The sequence below is a fragment of the Nicotiana tabacum genome, chromosome 12, assembly GCF_000715075.1.
Source record: "Nicotiana tabacum cultivar K326 chromosome 12, ASM71507v2, whole genome shotgun sequence".
Classification (NCBI taxonomy): domain Eukaryota; kingdom Viridiplantae; phylum Streptophyta; class Magnoliopsida; order Solanales; family Solanaceae; genus Nicotiana; species Nicotiana tabacum.
In genome coordinates this window covers 93,963,877-93,982,460 of record NC_134091.1, presented here as the reverse complement: position 1 = coordinate 93,982,460, position 18,584 = coordinate 93,963,877, and the positions used below count along the sequence as shown (strand labels likewise).

General features: G+C 40.8%; 1 pseudogene; it reads right to left on the bottom strand.

Annotated features, from left to right (window-relative positions):
• The window catches only part of LOC107775259 (exocyst complex component EXO84B-like), a 34,080-nt pseudogene extending 18,832 nt beyond the window's left edge, over window positions 1-15,248 (bottom strand).
• Window positions 15,249-18,584: the final 3,336 nt, after the last annotated feature.

The following is an 18,584-nucleotide window of genomic DNA, read 5'->3' as shown; positions in this document are numbered from 1 at the left end:
GGGGAAGGAACAAACTTGTGCAGCTGGTAGAAGAGCATGGGTTCAGAAGAGTTTACTGATTGCGTGGTTGATGTACCCAGTGCAGCATCGTTGGAGGATGTCGATAAGGAATTCCACAGGTGGGTTATCTCCTGTGAGCAGGTTAGCGGTTACGTGATGTTGATGTAGCTCCTGCGAAGAATACTACTTGCTACCCGGTATGAGGTCAAATATGTGATTGTGTCTGATGATTCAGAATGTTCATGAAAAGCTTAACAAAGGACTTCGAAATAGAAAATTGGCAGGTTAACGGTACGAGATCATGGTAAATGAGAAGGGGGAATCATTGTGGGCTCTACAGTATGTGGTGGTAGTTTAAATCTAAGTGAGGGAGCCCACCATCCACGATTGGATCGCGTGGTTATCTGCTTATGCGATTTCTGGTTATCGATGTATTGGTGGATTATTTACGACTAAGGAAAAGGAAATGTCAGGAGTAAGTCAAACAAGGAACTCGATGAATGTGTGCTATACTTTGCCTTATCGATTGAGGTGCAGGATTTAGGAAGACTCCGAGTTTATGCTTCTTATAAATGTAATGTACAAGGAAAAGAATTTAGCTGGTTGCTTCTTTGAGAGTGTGTTCATGTGCTAGCAGAGCGTTGAAGTTTGGTGATATTCGGGATCAGGTCAGAGTGGGTACTCTCAACAACGGATCTAGTGGGTTCAAGAATTTAAGTGTAGTGCCTAAGGATTTCGGGTCCGTCGTCTGGTTAAGGATCGAGTTTTCACAGTGGATTATGAACGGGACTTGGAACGTTCTATGTTATCATTGGGTATGTGGTGCAGTATTGGAGGAAAGGAATAAATAGCTTCGAATTTGCGGAAGGTCTTGCAGAATGGGTGTACCAGTTGGAGATACTATTGTGTGCATAAAGAGGGTATGAGATGGTTCATGTGTATTGAAACGATGTGGTCTCATGATGTGGGTCACTCGGGATGAGTGTGGATTGAGTTTGTTATATTGTGAATGGAGCTATTATTATTTCTAAGACAAGTCAAGAGTAAATTAAAAGGAGTTGGGTCGGTTAGTAATGGTTTGATCGGCATGATTGTGTCAATGATCAGTCCCTTCAGTGTGTGAAGTTATACATGTGGTTTAGGGACGTATGTGCTGCTTGACAGCCACCATAACTTGATTGATTTAGGAGGCATTTGATTAATGGCCTTGTCGTGTAAATAGATTTCAGAAGAGTCACGGCGGTTTAGGTCACGACTTGAGGTTTGTGTTTTTCTACGGTTTGGGAATTCGCTTGCGTGTTGCATCGGTTCTTCTGAAATGAGTTAAGTAAAAAGCTTCTAGCCAATGAAGTGTTTGTTCTACTGGTAATTCAGGGGTTATGATGAATTCTTGTATTGTCTCGTAGCGGCGTGATGGGTGCAGTGACTAGCATGGGAATTTGAATGTTGAGGATCAAGGTTGAGGTCCTATGTTGATAAGAATGTCACGAGCTCGGATGAGCAGGGAAGAATTCATATGTTTAGAGTGAGTTGGTGTTATCTTAGTGTCACCTGAGAATGATGTTTTGTGGAAGAGGCATTGTGTATCAATTGGGGGATTGTGATTTGCCTTGCAATATTAGTACGGTTGGTGGTTTGGATGTGCGGATTTTGCTACCTGAGCGGAAGGTAGTGGGAGCGTACCCCACGGGGAGATTTGTATAAGTGTGGCATATTAGTCACTTGATTGTTAAAGATTAAGACCAAGTATGGAGGTTATGGTAATATCTCAAATGCGAGAGTTTATGCTTGAGAGGCGCACTATTCCTTGGGTTATGGCTCGTGTGAGTCTGTTTCAGATTTGACGGTTGTTCTTATGTGTCATGAATAGGGCCATGTGGATCTTTGGAAAGTTATTGGCCCAGTATGGTATGATCAGAATCGGTGTGAGATCCGTTGGTGGGACTAATGTGAGTGTGTGCTCTACATCAGGTCGGATGTGTTTGTTCGTCATAGCATTGCTTACGGAGGAATCGTCGGGCGGGGGGGATGTTTTTACCATCGTCAGCTATTCTATGTAGATCTCTATTGTTCCATGTGGGTTGTGAGACGGCCTGATTATTCGCACACGTGTTGAGGTCCTGTGTAGCTTGTGGTATTATGTGAGCAGGATAGCTCTCGAAATACAGGTCATTTATTTCACCTTAGTTGTGCTTGGGGTTCGTAATGTATGGCACTATCCATCTCCCCGGAATTTGGTATTATGCACTTGGAGTGCTTGTGGTCGATATTAGGGCATTTCATAAGTACAAGCATTACGGCTTGATATGTGTGTTTTCTTCATGATTGTTATGTGCGGATCGGGTGGCACGCCACCACGGGCATGTTATGTGGATCGGGTTGCTTGCCGCAACAGTGTCATGTCGGATCAGGTTGCACGCCGCAACAATAAGAGGTTGAGCATAGCTCCTTACACATATTTTGTGAGCCTTGTTTTCATCCCTGAGGTAGGTTCACAGCATCTATTCGGCCGATTAATTCGTTACGCGGGCTGGGTAGTCCTTCTCCAGAGTTCGTTTTCCTTATGCATCGCATTCGAGTTTTAGCTTGTTGGCGCGTTGTGGGCATCATATAAGATTTTTTTGGCAGTGTGTGAGATGGCTTATTGCCTAGCAGCTTGTACTGGGTGAGACGAGATTTTTGGACCTGAAATTAGTGCAATTAGATTTATATAAGGTACATTAAAGAGAAAATATCGTTAATCAGTTCAGAATGAGGTAATGTTTCTTTTCCGGAGGAGAGACTCCATGAATTATTGATTCGGCAGGTGGTTGTGATATATGGTGCATGATCATTTTTTAGTACAGTGCGTGGTGATTGGTACCGTGTTCATATGTTAGAATCACGACCTGTAGAGAAAATCGGAGGTTGGAATTTGGTTCTAAGCTTATTGACTAAATAAAGGGGAGGATCTTCAGTCTGACTCGAGCTAATATTTTCAGCTGGATTATGGTGGAATGGATAGGTGCACGAGGAGTTAAACAGTGATTTTGGACAACTCTAGAGCAGTCTCTAGCACGTTCGAGGACGAACGTATGTTTAAGTAGGGGAGAATGTAACGACCCAACCGGTCATTTTGAGCTTTAGCGTGTCGTTCGGCGGTTTGAGGCCTTAAGTAGCTTCACTTCAGGTATTTTGACTTATATGTGTGGTCGGAATCGCATTTCGGGAAGTTCGGAGTTGATTTGGAAAGAAAAATCTAATTTCGGAAACTTTAAGTTGAAAGAATTGGTTAAGGTTTGACTTTATGAGTAAATGACCTCGGAATCAGGATTTGAAGGTTCCAACAGGTTCGTATGATGATTTCGGACTTGGGCGTATGTTTGGGTTGAGTATCGGATCACCCGGGAGCATTTCAACACTTATTATGGAATGGTTGGTATTTTAAAAATTTAAGAAATTCTTAAGTTTGATTTGAAGTGGATTTTAATGTTATCAATATCCGTTTGGGATTCCGAGCCTTGGAATAGCTTCGTTATGTCATTTAGGACGTGTGTGTGAAATTGGAAGCCATTCCGGATTGATTTGATATGTTTCGGCACTTATAAAATTTAGAAATTTGGAAATTTATGAGTTTGATTCGAGGCACGATTCATGATTTTTGATGTTGTTTGACGTGGTTTAAGGATTTGACTAAGTTCGTATTGTATTGTGGGACATGTTGGTATATTTGGTTAAGGTCTCGAGGGCCTCGGGTGAATTCCAAATGGCTAACGGATTAATTTTTGGACTTGAGAAATGCTGAAGCTGGGCAGCAGCTGGTGGGATCGCTTCTGCGGTGTCTTGGTTGCAAAAGTGACATCGCATAAGCAAGCTCGTTGAAGCGGAATGGGAAGGGACTAGCAGTGGCCGCATGTGCGATGATTTTCCCGCAACTGCGTGACCGTAGATGCGGCCCAGTAGTCGCAGAAGCGGTAGGGAGTGAGGCAGGTGGAGGCGCAGGTGCGAGGTTTGTGTCGCACCTGCGGGACCGCAGAAACGGGTTCTTGGTCATAGGGGTGGGGTCTTGTCCACAGATGCGAAGGTTAGGAGGCTAAAGGGTGACCGCAGAAGCGGTAGTTTGGCCACAGGTGCGAGAGGTCGCTGGGCAGTGTGTGTTGTTAAGAACGGGATTTAGCCCGTTTTCTTTCATTTTCACTTGGTTGGGGCGATTTTGAAGAGTTTTAAGGGGCGATTTTCATCGAGAAACACAAGGTAAGTGATTCCCACCTATTACAAGTTAAATACATGGTTTGTATATGGATTTAAACATGGAAATTAGTAGAAATTTAGAGTTTTTGGTAGAAAACCTAGAATTTGGTATTTTTGGATTTTGACCAAGAAATCTGACATGGAATTGGGAATATATTATTTATTTTAGTTCGTGGTGTTATGGGTAAAGTTTATCTTCGAAATATTTCGGAATCCGGGCACATGTGCCAAATGGTAGACTTTATTGACTTTTAGAGCGGAGTTGGAAATTATTTGAATTGATTAATTATGGGTATTAGAGTATATTTTGATTGGTTTGCACATTGTTTGACTAGTTTTGGATTGATGGGCATCGGTTTGAGGTGTTAGAGAGGCTTTGGAGCTGGTTATGGAACTTCGGAGCGAGGTAAGTCTCCTGTCTAACCTTGTGAGGGGGAACTACCCCCTAGGTGATATTTATTATTATGTGCTACTATTTGTGGGTGTTACGTACACACGAAGTGACGAGAGTCCGTACGTAGCTAAAGCATGTTTATGTCCGAGTAGACTTAGGATCTTATCATGAAATGTTTGAATTACTTGAACTCATTCTGCTTTCTTAATTAATTGAAGTTATAACTGAAAATCGATTTATAAATAAAAATATGAACACTAGGCCAAGCCTTAACACTTCGAGTCGTGGGCGAGTTATTTGAGAAATGGTTAGAATTATATTCATTTTATGCTCATGTGTTGTATTATTAAAAGAAATGTGTCTCGTAATTCGATGGCTTCCTTCCTTTTCTTGTGGAACGGGCCGAATGCCTCAGCAGTATATAGATGCATCTATGGATCATACTGCACGTCCCTCGACAGTGTACACATTATTCTGGATCGGGTCAAACGACCTTGGCAGTATCGTGCGTTATATCGCTAGTAGCCCAAATATTTACGAGCTAATCTTTTCACTGATGCCCGTTATTTTATGGTATTTTCTAATTATTTGGTATTGACACTTGGCATGTTCTGAGATGTTAAGGAAGAATACAAGATTGAGAAAATTTATGCTTTAAAGGGAACAAATTGGAAATTAATTATGGGTTACAGATTTAATTCACTATAGTAGTACACTTCATATCTGTTATGAATTTATCCTATTATTTATTTGGACCGCTAGTAAGTGTTGATGTCGACCCCTCATCACTACTTCTCTGTGGTTAGGCTAGATACTTACTAGGTACGCATTGATTTACGTACTCATACTGCACTTCTAACAAAATGTGCAGCATCTGATAGGTTCGTTTGGAGATCATCTTGGCGCGCAGGCGCATCTATTGAGGAGACTTTATATGAGCTACACCCCAGGCTACGCATCGCATTCCGCCAAGTCTCCATCGTACTAACTATTTTATCCTGTCTTATTTACATTCTGGACATATGATGTATTGTTGTTGTACTTCTTAAAACAAGGCTCATGCACTTATGACACCGGGTTTTGGGGGTTTCTTCAGGTTATTCATTATTGTGGTTTGTATAAATATTTTCATTTACTCTGTAAATTCTATTTTATACCGTTCAATTAAGAAAAAAAATTATGTTTTCAAAATACTAAAATGAGTATTTAATTGATAAATCACTGTTGGTTTGCCTGACGGTGGTGTTAGGCGCCATCACGACCTATATTGGATTTTGGGTCGTGACAGGCCGCACCCAAGGGGTGTGAGACAGCCTACCCTAACGCACGTATTAGTGGTTGTTTCCATGGTTTGAACCTGCGACCTATAAGTCACAAAGAGACAACTTTACCGTTGCTCCAAGGCTCCCCTTAAAACTAAATAATCTGACAAAAAAAGAACAAACCTGTTGAAGCCCAAGAGGACCTAAAGGCGTTGGCCCTTGCTCAATCTCTTCCTAAAAGGTTTGATCTTGAGAAAGCCATAGGATAATAGTTTTAGTGAGCCTCATCAAAAGAGTAGTAGCAAATCTTTCTCTTCCCACAAACCTGTCTGATGCTATGCCAGCAATTCTAGTCAACTTCCCAAACAGTTCCTGATATATTGGAGATGGAAACCACTCTATCTCTTCTGGATTTCCATCCATATTTATGTACATGTCTGGACTCAAACTGTTACGCCCCGACCTCGGGGAGCACGACCGGAGCTCAACCGAGATAACCCGGCCGAGCAAGCCTGCTGGATTTCCTTCTACCCAACTCACCCATATACAAAGAGAATATAATCTTCACTAATTAATACCACGAGGGTTCATTAGCAACACTAGTTCCATCACCATTAGTTACTTCATTTATAAGTCTCCAAAATAATACATTTCACAACCATAGTTTTACAGTGGAAGCATGAGATACAATTACGACATTTTAGTTTAACTTTCCCACACTAATACACAACCCATACTATGTCTATGAAACCTTTAATAGATATAAAAGAGTACAATATTAGTGCCGGCAACAAGACTACGGCTATTCCTCAAAACATAATACATACGGAACAAAAATGCACAACTCCGGAATGAAGTGGGGCTCACCAAGTTGGCTAGGAAAAAGTGTACCGCTATCACTGGTCAATGCCTCCCGCTGTGGAATCACCTGCATCTATTAAAGATGCAGCTCCCCCGGCAAAAGGGACGTTAGTACATGTCGAATAGTACTAGTATGAAAACCAAAACATCTATTCAAGGACTTGTAAATACAATATGAATATGATGAATCATGGTAACAATAATAGGGCTTAGATAGCCATACAAGTCAAAACAGGTATTATTAAGAACTTCCAATAACATTATAAATTTCAAGTCGGGGATCCTCTACAACTATCTTTACATAGAGCGGCCTTGCCGCCTCACCCCAAGGTATGCGGGTGGAGGTGCAATCACAATACTACACAAAGCAGCCCCACCGCCTAACCCCCAATGTATGTGGGTGGAGGTGTACTCACAATACCACAACTCTAAACAAAGCAGCCCCGCCGCCTCACCCCAATATGTATGGGTGGTGGTGTAACAACAATACCATAATCCTACACAAAGCGGACCTGGCGCCTCACCCCAATATATATATGGGTGGACGTGTAATCCCAATCATAATCTTTACACAATTTGGCATAATAACTTTCATTTGAAACACGACTTGGAGTTATAACATGAAGACACGCAATCCATACTTTGAACACATCCTCAATTAGTAGCACAACATAATAAGAGCATTTGAAACACGTATTGAACATACATCTTTGCCACAAAGCTTATTCGGAATAATCGATTTATGATGATCAACTCGGAACTTACAAGGGTAATGTGGGGTTCAATTCTAAGAGAAGAGTTTAGCCAAAATATCTTGCTTTGAGCTTCCTTAAATTACTACAATGTTTCAAAAACTCTAGCAACCTCAATCTATTTTGAAACATAACAAAATTGAACTATAATTAGGAAGATATTCGTGGGTTCACCCCATTTAAGTATTTTATCAAACACTAGGTGTGCATCATTATTTTAAGTTCCTTCTATGGTGGATTCTTTCACCCCACAACCCAAAGTTCACCCAAAAAATCTCAACAATATCCCCACTACCCTAGATGGTACATGCATGTAAAATAAATAACTCCCACACCCAAGAATTACTTTACTAATTACCCATTTTTAGTTAAATTCCGAAATTAAAGAATTGGGGGAAGAAATTCTTACCTTTTAGAATCCCTAACAAGATCCTCTTGATGAGATTTCAAGGCTTGACTCAAGTTGAGTAGTGAAATCCTTATCCCTCTCTTTCCTCTCTCTAGAATAGCTCTCTCCTCTCTCTAAAACATCAGGTAATTCCCCAAAAATGAACCCTTAGGCTAGATAAATGAAATGGGGGTCAGAATATAAAATTATAAAAATGAAGCCCCAACGCATATCTACGGTCGCATATGCGACCGCATAACACTTATGCGGTCCGCAAATCGACCGCACAATTGGTGTTCCAAAACTGGGACCTTCGGGTTGGGTCTGCGGCAGTTCTGCGGCCTGCAGACCTGTTTTGCGGTCACATAATGTACCGCAGATCTGTTCTATGGTCGCATAATGCGCCACAGAACTTTCCTCTGGAAAATCTCCATGTTGGTTCTACGATTGGTGTGCGGCCCGCGAAAATATTTTGCGGCCGCATAATTGACCGCAAAATGTCATCCAAATTCGTCCAGTTTTCTGCTTCACTCTGCGATCGTTCTGCGGCTCACAGAGTGATTCTGCGGCTGTATAGTGGGCCGCAAAAATTCTCTATTACCCACTTAATATCATTCGTCCTCGAATGAGGGTCAAAGTTCACCACTAGCATCTAATGTGACTCAGCTGCTACACCACACACCAGTAGTTCCAAATATTTGTAACTCTCTAAATTTCCAAATATTTCGTCAGAGTCTCCCCTGTAATTGGGCCTATCTACCTGCTAGAGGACCCCAGAAATAGATCCTAACAACATATACATAATCCAATGATGTAACATAACACAAAACAATACCAACCATAGCCTCATAAGCAACATATAACCAGGAAGGAACACCCTTTAACATCAACTATACAAGTGACATATAATTCATAGGCAACAATTTCATAAATACAATTACATAGCTATTCAAACAAATGAGGGTACTTCTTTGTCATTTCTTCCTCGGCCTCCCAAGTAGCCTCTTCAACCTGTTGGTTTTGCCATAGCACTTTCACGGAGGCAATCTCTTTATTTCTTAGCTTTCGGACTTGCCTATCAAGAATAGCGACTGGAATCTCTTCATAGGTCAGTTCTTCATTAACCTCAATAGTCTCAACTGGCACCATAAGCGACGGATCTCAAACTACCTTCTTCAACATAGACACATGGAATACCGGGTACAGTAATGACATCTCAGGTGGTAGCCCAAGCTTGTACACCACTCGACCAATTCTCTGAATGATCCTATACGGTCCGACATACCTCGTACTCAATTTGCCTTTCCTACCAAACCGCATTACGCCCTTCATGGGGGAAACCTTCAAGAATACCCAATCATCTTCTTTAAACTCCAAATCCCTACGACGCACATCCGAATAGGACTTTTGACGACTATGAGCAGTTTTCAACCATTCTGTAATGATCTTAACCTTCTCCATAGCCTGATGCACAAGGTCCGGCCCTATTAATTCTTCTTCTACCATATAAAGCCTCAAACGGCGCCATCTAGATACTAGCATGATAACTATTATTGTATGAAAATTCTATGAGTGGCAAAATGATCATCCCAGCTACCCTTAAAGTCAAGAATACAAGCGCGCAACATATCCTCAAGTGTCTGAATAGTTTGCTCTGCCTGCCCATCAGTATATGGGTGAAAGGATGTACTAAGATTCACTTGAGTACCCAAATCTTGCTGAAACGTCTTCCAAAATTTAGCCGTGAACTGTGCCCCCCGATCTGAGCATATTTTTCTACTGTGTCGGTAGCCTTAACAGGTAAGAAGTGTGTTGATTTCGTGAGTCGGTCCACAATTACAGAAATCGAGTCGAACTTGCGAGGTAGTCCTACCATAAAGTCCATATTGATCATCTCCCACTTCCACATTGGGATTTCTATATTTTGTACCAACCCACCCGGCCTTTGGTGTTCTACCTTCACTTGCTGACAATTTGGACATCTTACCACAAAGTCCGCTACATTCCACTTCAAATCATTCCACCAGTAGACTTCCTTAAGATCATGATACATTTTTGCAGAGCCCGGGTGCACGGAACACCTAGAAGTGTGAGCCCCAGTCATGATTCACTCTCGGAGACCATCTATATTTGGAACACATAGACGCCTTTAGTACCTTAGTGTACCATCACCCATGCCAAGAGAAAAGTCCATCGCCTTATGTTTATGAATCCCCTCTTTCAATTGTGTTAACAATGGATCATTGTATTGCTTCTCCTTGACTTCCACAACAAGTGATGATTCATCCCTATTTTGCACAATCACCCCTCCTTCACTAGAGTTCGTAAGACGAACTCTCAAACTAGCCAATCGGTGAACTTCCTTGGACAATGGCTTTTGATATGCCTCCAAGTGTGCTAAACTACCCATAGATTTCTGGCTAAGAGCATCCGCCACAACATTAGCCTTCCCTGGATGATATAGAATATCAATGTCGTAGTCCTTGAGTAACTCAAGCCATCTTCTCTGCCTCAGATTCAATTCCTTCTGCTTGAAAATATATTGAAGGCTCTTGTGGTCCGTGAATATATCCACATAGACTCCATACAAATAATGACGCCAAATCTTCAATGCAAAGACCACCGCTGCAAGCTCTAAATCATGTGTTGGATAGTTCTTTTAATGATTCTTGAGTTGCCTAGAAGCATAAGCTATCACCTTTTCATGATGCATTAAAACACACCCAAGTCCGATTCTTGAAGCATCGCAATATACCACAAACCCATTTGTACCCTCTGGTAGGGTCAACACTGGTGTCGTAGTCAACCTCAATTTCAACTTCTGAAAGCTCCTTTCACAAGCATCTGACCATTGGAACTTAACCGCCTTCTGTGTCAATTTAGTCAACAGAGAGTCAAGGGTAGAGAATCCCTCCGCAAACTTTCTGTAATACCCAGCTAAGCCTAAGAAATTGCGAATCTCTGTTGGGGTAGTAGGTCTAGGCCAATTACTCACCGCTGAAATCTTCTGAGGATCGACCTTAATTCCTTCTCTGGAGACGACATGACCCAAGAATGTAACAAATGCAAGCCAAAATTCACATTTCGAAAACTTCGCATACAACTTGTGTTGATATAGAGTCTGTAAAACTGTCCTGAGATAATCGGCATGGTCCTCTCAACCTCGTGAATATACCAGAATATCGTCAATGAAAACTATCACAAAAGATTTAAGAAAAGGCTTGAAGACTCGATTCATCGGGTCCATGAAAGCTACTGGGGCATTTGTTAGCCCAAAAGACATTACCAGAAATTCAAAGTGCCCATACCGAGTCCTGAAAACTGTTCTCGGAATATCCTGCTCCCTGATCTTCAATTGGTGATACCCGGATCTTAAATCAATCTTGGAGAAATACTTAGCACCCTGCAATTGGTCAAAAAAATCATCTATCATTGGCAGTGGGTACTTATTTTCGATTGTAACCTTGTTGAGCTGTCGATAGTCAATACACATCCTTAGCGACCCATCCTTCTTTCTTACAAATAGTACCTGTGCGCCCCAAGGAGACACACTCGTCAAATGAAACCTTCTCTAACAAATCTTTCAATTATTCCTTTAGCTCTTTCAATTCTGCTGGTGCCATTCTGTAGGGTGGAATAGATATAGGCTGTGTGCTCGGCATCACATCAATCCCAAAATCAATCTCCCTGTCTGGTGGGACCCCAGGGAGCTCATCCGGAAAGACCTCCAAAAATTCATTCACAACAGGCACGGACTCAAGTGTAGGTGCCTCAACATCGGTGTTCGTAACCCGGACCAAATGGTAGATACACCCCTTGTTAATCATCTTCGTGGCCTTAAGGTAAGAAATAAACCTACCCTTCAACACCACATCCTCCCCCTTCTATTCAATCACTGACCAACACCACCATCTTCTAAGAAAATGAGTTCAAGTGCATGTTGCCTACAAAAGCTATCACGTAATTGATCAACTAGACGTTGGAGTCTTCGCTTCAGTTCTCTCTACTCTACATGATGGGATTGCCTATTTGTAGTCCGTTTAGATGTATCATCTGCCTTATTAGGTTGTTGTGAATATGAAAGCTTGACGACTGCACGAGGGATTAGCTCGTCCGCTAGCAATAATGCATTGGCTAGTAAAGCAATCTGTTCAGATTCTGTCTCAGCCATCCTTACAATTCTATTTACAGATCCTTCAAGATTCTCATTCTCCACTGAACCAGGTAATGCTTTTGTAAAAGATATCCAACATATAATAATATTGAAAATAACTTATTTGATTTTGAACTCCTAAATTTTACGAAATGTTTTTGATTTTATAATTTTATCCAATATAAAATATATTTTTAAAGGGTAAAAAAGGCAAACGACATTTCGCTAAGAGCATTCGTGCTTTTAGTATAATATAGATTAAGTATACATATACATATAACATACATAAATACACATATAATATACTATATGCATAATCAATATATGTTTTGTTTATTTGTGCTACCACCTGTAATTATTTTGGGTCGCGAATGAAAATAATTACCACGGTTATCACACCATCCACAGGGAACAAAAACAAGAATTGGGTATATATGAGAACCAAAGCTAAATGCAAGAGGTAGTTATTGCTGGTAAATGAATCACCTAAACCATTGTGTTGAATCTATGAGCACTGCTTGATAACTTTGGCTGGGAGGCAATGACAACAGCAAGAGATGCAGTTCCTAGAGAAGTTAGCGACCAATCATCATCAGCAGCAATTGCAGCAGTGCACTACTCAATCCCCTTTATATTGGCAACCAGTGCTTGCTCAACACAGGGCCTAAAGATTTTCAAGAGAACCGGTGAAAGGGCCAACCCCCGAGCTTCGAGCAAAGAGCAGTGCCCGAGACTTATGTGAATACTCTCAGCAACAGGTCTTAAGCATCCTGATGCTGCTGGTGAAGCTATCACATGTCTCTTAATTACACGAGCAAATTTCTCAGTCTGGTTGACAGCCCAAGTTACTAGCTCAGATGAATAAAAAAGGTTCATCATCAAATAAGGTCAAGGAATCACTTGTGGCCTGTGCAATGGTCGAGAATACAAGCTCTGAAAGAGCAGCACTATATGCTACTACATGTGAAGTACCTAAAGGCCGAAGACCCTGCATATTACCTTGCAATTTCTGCTGGTGAGAACTTAACATCAAGTTATGAGAACGAGGCCCATCACCTAGACGTTTTAGAGGTTGCACCGCAGAGCGAAGCTCAGCAGCACTGACTGTAGACTGGAAAGTAGCTTCTGCTAACTGTGCTGCTAACTTTTGCTTATGTTCAGTGATAGCTTTCTGCAATGATAATAACGTTGATAGAGTCAATGTCTGTTTACTACAAGAATCTTTTGCCATATGTTCACCCTCATCCAGCACATCCAAAGTTTCATCCACTCTCCTCTCAACAAGCAGCACTTCAAGCTTCTCTATAAATTGTCCTAACCAACTCTCAGAATTGGCGGCATCTCTGTCACCAAAAATAGAACTATCATCTTGCATCAAACCCTCAAAGCTAGATAGAGAATCAACATTAATTCCTTCAGCTAAACCATGAACAAGCAGCTCGAGTAGATAAGAGATTTCTCAAGGCAATAAGCTATCCTTCAATATTGGAGATTTCCCTTGATGTGCTGCATATATAAAACGTATAAGAAACTTCTGCAAGTGATGCACCAACAGCCTAGATACACTGCAAAGGGATGATATTGGTTGTTTCAGCAGCAGATGAATATTTTACTAGTAACTATAGTTCATTAAGTAGTCACTAAGACGACAACAACAACAACAACAACAACAACAACAACAACAACAACAACAACAACAACAAAAAACCCAGTGCGATCCCACAAAGTGGGATCTGGGGAGGGTAGTGTGTACACAGATCTTACTCTTACCTTGTGAAGGTAGAGAGGAAGTAGTCACTATGTCACGACCCAAAATCCACTATAGGTCGTGATGGCGCCTAACATCGCCGTCAGGCAAGCCAACAGTGATTGATCAATTTAATTACTCATTCTAGTACTTTAAAATCATAATTTTTATTAATTAAATAGTATGAAATAGGATTTACATGAACTACAATAATGAACAACCAAAGGAACCCCCAAAACCCGGTATCACAAGTGCATGAGTATCAACTAGGAAATATAATAAAATACAACATCTGTTTGGAATACAAATTAGACAGTAAAATATAAATAACTCTGATGGACACTCTGCAGACTGCGAATCGTAACATAAAATGCAGCTCACGATAAAGTTCCCGTAATAGTCGCACCTCTGCGCCCAAACGACCACCAGACATATATGTACCTGCACAAAAAGTGCAACAAATGTAGCATGAGTACGTAAATCCACGTGTACCCAGTAAGTATCTAGCCTAATCCCAGAGAAGTAGTGACGAGGGGCCGACATCCACACTTACTTGTGGTCCAATAAGACAGATACAGTAGAAGTAAATAAATGTGAGTCAGAGAGAATAAACGAAATAACAAGTATAAATACGTGGTAATATTCTCCTCTCAGCAATAACTCAAACTCTCGGCTAGTAGTTACCTCCTCAATCGGAGTATATATCATGGATCTCACCAGATAGGTCGCCACAGTTCAAATCGGAAAAACTCACAGATATACTGCCTTCTTATCAATTATTACGCATGATTTCATAAGAGTATTTTATAGAAATGCTGAGGCGTATTGCCCGATCCATCATAATATTTCCGAACCATAGATACATCTATTATATTGCCAAGGCGAACGGCCCGCTCCTATGAAAGTGTGATACATAATCCTGCTGAGGCGTACGATCATATCCATCATAATATGCGCGCTGCCGAGGGTCGAACGGCATGAACCATAGATGTATCTAGCTTGTCGAGGCGAACAGCCCGATCCCATTAGAATAAAAAGCTTTGACGGGTCCTTGACCCCACTCACGAATAGACATGTGCATTATAAACTTTTGGGAAACCTTTCGATGAGCACGCATAGTGCGAGAGAAATTCGTAAGAGGAGTACAGTTATTTCCCGGCTAATCATGAAGCCCGTTGAATCTCTACAATAGCAAGTCTATCACTCTACACAAGTCTAGTCCCAAGTTGCAATGTAAAATAAAGGAATTTAATAGGTAAAAGACAACTCAAATAGTACAGTTATAGCATGGCGGGAACCTAAGTCTACCCGGACATAACATGAATCTAGCTACATACGGACTCTAGTCACCTTGTGCGTACGTAGCCCCCGCAATAAGTAGCACATAGCAAATACATCACCTAGGGGTAGTTTCACCCTCGCAGAGTTAAACAGGAGACTTACCTCGCTCTGAAGTTCCATAACCGGCTCCAAAGCTTCTCTAACACTCCAAACCGATGCACGTCGATCCAAAACTAGTCAAACAATATGCAAACCAATCAAAATATACTCTAATACCCATAATTAATCAATTTAAATAATTCCCAACTCCGCTCGAAAAATTGATAAAGTCAACCCTCGGGCCCACGTACCCAGATTCCGAAATTATTTAAAGCTAAACCTTACCCATAATACCACGAACTCAAATATATAATTTATTCCAAATTCCATGTCCAATTTTATGGTCAAAATCCAAAAATATCAAATTTTAGGTTTTCTACCAAAATCCCAAATTTCTACTAATTTTCATGTTTAAATCCATATATAAACTATGTATCTAACTTGTAATATGTGAGAATCACTTACCTCGTTTTGATTGATGAAAATCTCCCCTTGAAGCTTTCCAAAATTGCCCTAACCAAGTGAAAATGGAAGAAAATGGGCCAAATCCCGCTCTTACAAGAACACACTGCCCAGCGACCTCTCGTATCTGCGGAACATTAGCCGCTTCTGCGGATCCGCTTATGCGGCTCAGAGTCCGCTTTTGCGGCTCCCTTCAGGCCCTTCAACCTCAGCATTTGCGGCCCCTCCACCTCTTCTGCACCTTCACTTATATGATGCTTCATCTACAGGTGTGGTTCAGCTTCTGCGGAATTCGACCGCATCTACGGTCCCAGCCTCCCCTAGCAAGGTCTGCACCTGGGTTCCAATGGTTGTATCTGTGATCATGCATGTGCGGGAATTTCTTCGCAACTGCGACCTCATCCAGTTCAACTCCCAACCACTTCTGCGACACGATGTCGCTTCTGCGATCTAGCTTCCGCAGAAGCGATCGCACCAGCAACAAGAAAATCCTAACATTCCCTTAGTCAAAAAATTGATCCATTAATCATCCGGTATCCACCCGAGGCCCTCGGGACCTTAACTAATTATACCAACGCTTCCCAAAACACATTACAAACTTAGTCGAGGCCTCAAATCACACCAAACAACATCAAAACTACAGATTGACGATCAAAACCCTTTTTGAAAACTTCCAAACTTTTAAACTTCGACGAACACGTCTGATTCATATCAAAACATTCCAGAATGACGCCAAACTTTGCACACAGATCACAAATCATGATACGAACCTATTACAAGGCTCTGAATCCCAAACGGAGATCAATAACACCAAATCCCACTCCGAACCAAACTTAAGAAATTCTTAAACTTTAAAAATGTGAACTTTCCATAATAAATACTGCAAAAAGGAATTTCCAACTACTATTCACTTCAGGAAAGGCTCACATGTTTGGAAGAAAATGTTGGACGCAAGGGAAGAAGTGGAACATGAAATCCTCTGGGAGATGAACAGAGGCACTAGCAACATATGGCATGAAAAATGGACGGGTCTAGGCGCATTATATCATGTTCAGGGTCAGATAGCTATTCCATAAATTGGAATATGTTTGTTTTGTCATAGGCATGTTTTGTCATTTGGAACTTGTGTGCAAAGTTTGGGTTCATTCTGAATTGGTAGACTTGAATGAGATGCTTGGTTCGAAGTTGGAAGCTTATGAACTTAAGAGATTGACCTTGATTGACGATTTTTGATTTTAATATTATTATTTTTGGCGCTTTGAGCCTTTGGATAAGTTTGAATAATATATTTAGACTTGTTGGTATGATTGGACGGGGTCCCAAGGGGCTCTGGTGTGTTTCGAGGTGATTTCGCATCATTTTGAACCACTTTGCGATTGTTGATGTTCTGGTGTTCTGATGTTCTTCGTGTTCGCGGCTAAAAGGTCGCATTCACGTAGAGTAATTTTGGTCATTGGATTCATGTACTTCGCATTCGCGATACGGCTATTGCGTTCGTATTGGTTGGAGGTCAGATGCTACGTGTTCGCGAGAACTTGGGCGCATTCGCGATGAGGAAGTAGCCGGCTGGGGGGAGTAGGCCTTCGCGTTCGCAATGTGTTGCTCGCGTTGGCGGAAGGCTAGTAAGTTGGTGATCGCGTTCGCGATGGTTTTTCGCGTTCGCGATGAAGTAATTCTGGGCGAGGCTGTTTGTGCTTCGTAATCCAATGGCTTGGCCGCGATCACGATAAGTACTGCAGGACTGTGCATTTAGGTTGCAAATTTCAGAACTTTGCCCATTATTTAATATTTTGAGCCTTAGAATTCAAGAAAAGGAGATTTTGAAGAGCAATTTCACTAGTACACTGGAGGTAAGCAATTTTCACTTGGATTTGGCTTTATGTCTTGATTACCCATGGATTTCTACACCTAAAACTTAGAATTTTGAAAGGAAATTTGAGATTTTTGCCTACACTTTAAGAAGTATATTTCGGGGATTTGAGTACCAATTTGGGCGAAGAAGAAATCACAAAGTTGCATATATCTTGTTTGAATATATTATTATACCAACTTGAACTGTATTAGATATGGGACCATTTGCGTTCTGTGCTGCAGCTCTATGATTTTAGTATTACATTGGAAATTCATCCTTCGTCAGCCACACTATTTCGTACGTTGAAAATATCGAATCATAGTGAAATCGTACCGAACCAAACTAAGAAATATCGAATCATATTGAATTACTGTGGTACGATATTTAGTATGCATAATTGATAAATCGAATGCCGAACTAAAATTCTTAAATAGTGAGCCGAAGTAACGAATATTCACCCCTATATCTATGGTTGCGGCAAACTTCTTCATTCAAAATATGGTCATCCTCTTCCACACAAAACCTAGTCAAATTAATTGATCGCATCTTGTACTTCACAGAAACTTACCTAAAATCAGAAGAAAGTTTAGCCACTAGTGGAGCCATATACTTTGGACAAGATGAATAAAATAAGAATAGAAAAAAGTTGCAAAAACTAATAAATAAACGAAAGAAAAATAATGTTGGATTGTACATTATTCAACTTTGAATGGAAACATTCATGCAATCTCGATGGTGTCAGCTCCAAAGCTTTGATTCACTTCGAAAATTCATATTTTTAGCAAAAAATTAGGGTTGATTATAGATAAAGAAAAAAAATAGGATTCTCGAGAGATGAGAAAAGTGGGTCGGATAGGAAATTTACCGTTGGTGTGTTTATTATAAAGAATCTAAAATATTTTTTCTTTTTTTATTCATTTTATCCTTTAAAATTAGTGAAATACGCACCCAGAAGAGATAGTTTACAACATGTGTGCAATCGAATTTCGTACAAGTTCAAGATGCAGATTATGCATTTTGCCTCTATTATTAGATGACATTTTATTCTTAGAGTTTATTGGTGAAACTTTTTAAAAATCATCGGAGTTTCAATACTACATTGA